The sequence below is a fragment of the Hibiscus syriacus genome, unplaced genomic scaffold (assembly GCF_006381635.1).
Source record: "Hibiscus syriacus cultivar Baekdansim isolate YM2019G1 unplaced genomic scaffold, ASM638163v2 tig00110864_pilon, whole genome shotgun sequence".
NCBI lineage: Eukaryota > Viridiplantae > Streptophyta > Magnoliopsida > Malvales > Malvaceae > Hibiscus > Hibiscus syriacus.
In genome coordinates this window covers 3,081,573-3,087,162 of record NW_024062893.1, presented here as the reverse complement: position 1 = coordinate 3,087,162, position 5,590 = coordinate 3,081,573, and the positions used below count along the sequence as shown (strand labels likewise).

Genomic DNA, 5,590 nt, shown 5'->3' with positions numbered 1-5,590 from the left:
CTTGGACTCATGGTATTAGCTGAAAGAGCTGCAAAGATTACAATAAAGCATGGAACACAATGCCACAACCACAAATCAGACCAAAACTAAAGGAAAATGCCATGTTCATTATATGCAAAACACAAAGGATTAGTAGTAATTGTTGTGGTTTTGAAGTAGCAGGTGGAAATTCAAGAATAAATAGAGAAAGAAGATGGTGAAAAGGAAGAGCATTACCATAATCAAAGGGAGATCAGACCATAATATAGATAATTAAAACCAAAAAAACACAATTAGGGAGCTAATTTTAATTTTAATTTTAAGCTAACATATATTTGAAACAAATTGGATATTACCATCTATCTTTTAAATGAATGCTGAATTTGTAATCTCATTCAAATAGAGCCTTTCAACCTCAAAAGCTCCAAAATTCCAGCTTTTGGATTTAAGTTGAAAATCTCGTGTACAAGTAAAATTTTATTTGTTTATGATTATTTTTGTTTAAATAAATATTTTTTTAATAGTCAAAGACAATTGCAAACAGTACCATTTCAAACGAAAGAAAGAAAATGTTTTCTTCCAGCAATTCGAAACTTTGAAAAATCAGGGAGTACAAAACCTTTCTCTGAAATTTTCAAGCTAATTCAAAATTAGAAGCCGTAGAAGAACGAGAGAGAAAATTGAAAGCTAAACATGTACTGTTATAGTTATTAAATTTATCAAAAACAATAGAATATTATGTTGTTTGGGTGAGTTTGTTTTCATGGGAGGTACGGGAAAAGATGATCTTGATGGTGGTATCCCTTGATCTTGATGATGATGATGTTGATGTTGCTTTGTTGGAGGCTTCAATGAAGCTTGTTTAGCAGTCTCCGATGAACAAGGTGCTGAACAGAGTGAAGAGCACGGGGAAGAGGGTGAAGTTCTGACCTTTTATCCCACACACAGCATGTGGCCTTATATCCCATATCTTTAAGATAGAAGCAAGTGCTCCACAAGTGATCCTATAAATTAAAGCTCAAACTCAATGATATTTTATGAGTCAAGCTTAGCTCGAGTTTAAATTGAGTTCGAGTCTTGAGTATTAGTTGAGTTCTGAATTTATTTTTAGTTTGAGTCTTTTTGAATTTGAGTCATTTTCAATATTATCTTTCGAGTCGAGTTGAGCTTACATTTAAAGTTTTTGAGTTTGAGTCGAGTTTGATAGTACTCTAACTTGACTCGACTTGTTTACACCCTTAATCGCCTATATTTCCTTATAAAAAGATTTTTGTGATTATTTATTTTTTATCTTATTTTATTTATTTCTCACTATGCTTCCCTTCCTATACCCTCGTGGCTTTTCTCTTCCCATACCCTATCTTGAATATGCCGCATACTTAAATCAATCCCTAAAAATTCATCACTGCCGCTAAGATCTCCCCCTTCCGTCGTTCTCCACTATCACGCCTCACCCAATTCAACACCATCTTATCTTGAATCTTCTATTTCATTCTCTCTTCTTTCTTTATTTCTGCTACAACCCATTCTTCAACTGCCGTGACTTAATCGAGTACTTGCTCGGGATATGATATATCGGAAGAAACGGAACGGGGCGGATCTGGTTTCCTCGGAAATCCCCAGTGCATGATTGTTTGATGATTATTGTTTGTTAGACGAAATTACTGTGATTTGTGGCCATCTTCGTTCACTTGACCCTTCAGCCCTGTATGGTCATCTAATTCCCTCACCTGCTTTGATCCTCTCAAGTTCTTCTCTTCTTAGTTTCTTTCTTTCTTTTATTAATTCCTTCTGAATTTTTTAATGACGTTATCATATTAGTTGTTCATTTCGAGCAATTTCCAGTAAGTTTCAGACTTTGCGTTCACTGAAAAATGAAAATTCTATGCTTCATTTTAATGAATTATGTTTACAATTTAATTGCTTTCGTATTTTTAGTTATATTTACTAGCTGGGTTAGCTTTATTTAGTTTGGAATTATGTTTTACAATGTAACTGGACGATAAGCTAAGTTGTCGGCAAAATGTCATGGCTTAGTTACTTGCTCCTTCAAGCTAGGATATTGTTGATTTCTTATTCTACTATGAACTTGCTCGTTAATCTTTTTTTTTTTTTCATGATACTACATTGCAGAATTTAATGAATCATTTGGGAATTCCGACAAGCTCATCGAACCAACCACTAATCCCCACCTCTTAATTTACAGTGTTTTCTCACAGCCAACGACTGCCATTGTCCTCTGAAATTGGTAAGCAATGCCCACTATCCTTAGAACCCTTATGAATTTGTCTTTACCTACTTATTTAATTATTATATTGTTATAAATATTCTCTAATATCTATTTACTAATAGGTAATATACTAGTTCAAAATTTATTATTTTTATAGTCAAAGCTTATATTACTTTGATTGTTATAACTATTGTTACAACCAGAATTTGATATCCCTATTTCGTTTTTTTTTCTTTTTTTCTATATTTTTATTTATGTTTGTGTATTTTCATTGGTTTTAACTAGGGGTGAGCAACACTGGGTACCCGCTTATTTTTTTGGGATCGAAACCTGTTGCACCGGTTCGTAAAAAATGGGAACTGGAATCTGTTCTTCTGGTTCCTAAAAATTGAGATCCAGAACCGGAACCTGTAGGTATCGGTACCGGTTCCGGGTACCCTGTTATTTTGACAGCTTTCTCATTCAACCTGTTAATTGTTACACATTAAGTGGAATGGTATGTCGCCTCCATGTTAAAATTGACCCTTTTATAACCTGTTAATTTATTAAACTAAAATGTTACTACTTATCACAAGTAACTATTTTCTATACAAAATTTATCCACCATTTCATACTTAAATAGTAATAAAAACTCTAACCCAAAGTACATATTACGAAAAAGCAAAGTTTGAAATCAATTACAAGTTTAATCCAAATTCAAAAGTATAGGTCACAAAATGCATAAAGTCGTAAAAAGTCCAAACCAAGTATGTTTACAACTAAAAGATATTACACCATATTTACAATTCCAATGCAATTTTTGCTCCTTTCTCAAACTTTCATGCGGTGATGCCCTTGATACTCTACTGACTCCTAGCACAAAGACAAATAAGTTATTACAATATGACCCAATTTGTAATACAAATTTATTAAACTTACATGTAAGAAAATAATAAATGACAATATGAATTGTAATTTACCTTAAATGAGATTCCTTAGTAGTTTTTACCAATGGCGTCATTAAATTTTGTCACGCAACTATCACTCAATTTTGAAAACAAAAAACACATTCACTAAGTTATAATATACATATAATTTGATAAATGAATAAAAAAAAGTAAAAGTATTACCTTCATATTTCTCAACATCTTCCTATAGTTGCTCAATATCCACACATATGTTAGATGCTCTCAACCAATCTTGAGCACATATTAAAACGTCCACAGTTTTTGGACCCAAACTACTTCGAAACTGATCAAGCACCCGACCCAATGATCTCTTCAAACAAATTGCTAAAACTTTGGCTTTCGCCTAATCATATCCACTAGGAACACCATCCTTAACCTCCTTTTCAAACTCACTATCATCTTCTTTGTATCTATCAAATACTTTTTTCAAATTTCAATGCATTTCCTAACATAAGGTAAGTAGAATTCCACCTTGTGGCTACATCAAGACAAACTGAACCTTTATGAAGAACTTTCACACATTTAGCACATTCATCAAATAACTTCGCTCTAGAAGGAGAGCGAGTGACATATCTCACAGAACCACGAATACTACTAATTGAGTTCTTCACCTTAGACAAACCATCTCGCACAATCAAATTAAGAACATGAGCAGCACATCTCATATGGAAAAATTCACCTCCAAGAACAAGTTTATCACACAGATTCTTTCTTAGAAGACCAATGGCCACATCATTACAACAAGCATTATCATCTGTGACACATAAAATCTTATCTTTAATGCCCCATTCTAATATACATGTCTCTAAAACTTTCCCAATCTCTTTACCTTTATGACGATCCATCAATTGGAAATTCAGAATTCTTTTATGCAACCTCCAATTGTTATGTGGCTCTAGTTCCGGTTTCAGGGTACCCAGTATTGGAATCGCTTTTAGCCGGGTACCCAACCAGTTCCAATTCCAAAATTTTGGGAACCGGAACTAATGTCATCAGGGTCCTTATTTTGTTACCGGAATCGGAACCTCTGGAACTAGTTTCGGTTCCAAAACAAGGTTCCCCGTTCTTTTGCTCACCCCTAGTTATTACATTTTTTCTTTTATTTATTATTTTTGTAGTTACAAGAATTTGGAATGGTGACTGAAGTCATTGGCTACCGATAACAGTGGCGACCAATCGACTGTGATCTTAATTTGGGGTTGGTTTTGGAGGTATTTTAGAGGGAAGAGATAAAAATATAATGATTATATAATTTTGGATCTTCATTGTATTTTGTAAAAATATGAGATGTTATTGCAATTTGTAAAAAAATATTTGTCATTATTGTAATTTATGTGAATTTTTTACTTTCATTTTAATTTGTAAAAAGAACTGTCTTTTGATTGTAAATTATAAAAATATTTTTCCTTGATTGTAATTTATAAAATAAAATTTCTTATATTATAATTTACAAAAAGATTTCTCCTCTATTATAATTTGTAAAAAAAAATCCTTTAATATATAAAAAATCTAAATGTAATTTCATGAATTTTTAATTTTTAATATTTTTAAAAAAGTTAAATAAAAAATTATGATGGTTTTATTTTTATCATTATAAATAAAATTATCTAATTTTTGGTGATGATATGAATAATTAATAAAAAAAATTATATTATTTAGTGACGTAATTAATTATCATTAAATATAAATTATAATGCGACGATATTCATTAATGTTATTACATATATAATAATACGTGATGAAACTATATACATCGTCATATTTGACCAGTGATACACCTAAGGTGACGTTCTCTGTGATGTCAAATTTTACGTCACAAAATACAAATAGTGACATAAATGTAAGTTTCGATGACAATATTTTAGATATCAAAAATAAGAAAATTTGTTGTTGTGATGATCCATAATGATAGAACTTAGTATGTAAAGGAAGTAAATGGCCTAAGAGGGCCCAGAAACACTTGTAAGATTAGGTTACAACCGAAGTAACCATACTAAGCGTGATACGTCAAAGTATCTTTAGTCAAGCACGTATCTAATTGTTAAGAACGAGGATCATTGCAGAGGATGTACATACAAGTGGTACGATAAGTAAGTCAAATTTAATAATAGAAGAAATCGTGTACTTTGAGAACATTAATGAACTGAGAACATAGGAGTCATCCCTCCAATTCAAGTGGTATTGAGGAGAAGTACGAAAAGAACGATTAGAGTGTCGTTACCCAGTACTGAACCCAAGTCAAGTATCAGACTAGCTAGTATTACCACCAGTAAACAGTAGAATCAGTAATGGTCGTAAAATCATGAAATGCGTAGAGACAGAAATGACTAAAACACCCTTAAGTAAAGAATGAACAGAATAGAACAACTTAAATAAATTATCAGAAACAACATAGTAATAAACCTTCGCATAACGTTATAAATAATGAGAACGA

The 5,590-nt window shown here is 31.9% G+C and overlaps 1 long non-coding RNA gene across 1 annotated transcript; it reads left to right on the top strand.

Annotated features, from left to right (window-relative positions):
• Positions 1-1,322: 1,322 nt before the first annotated feature.
• Positions 1,323-3,089, top strand: LOC120143834. Its single transcript, XR_005517980.1, has 3 exons — positions 1,323-1,686; positions 2,113-2,227; positions 2,495-3,089. It is a non-coding gene; the product is annotated as an uncharacterized LOC120143834 (long non-coding RNA).
• Positions 3,090-5,590: the final 2,501 nt, after the last annotated feature.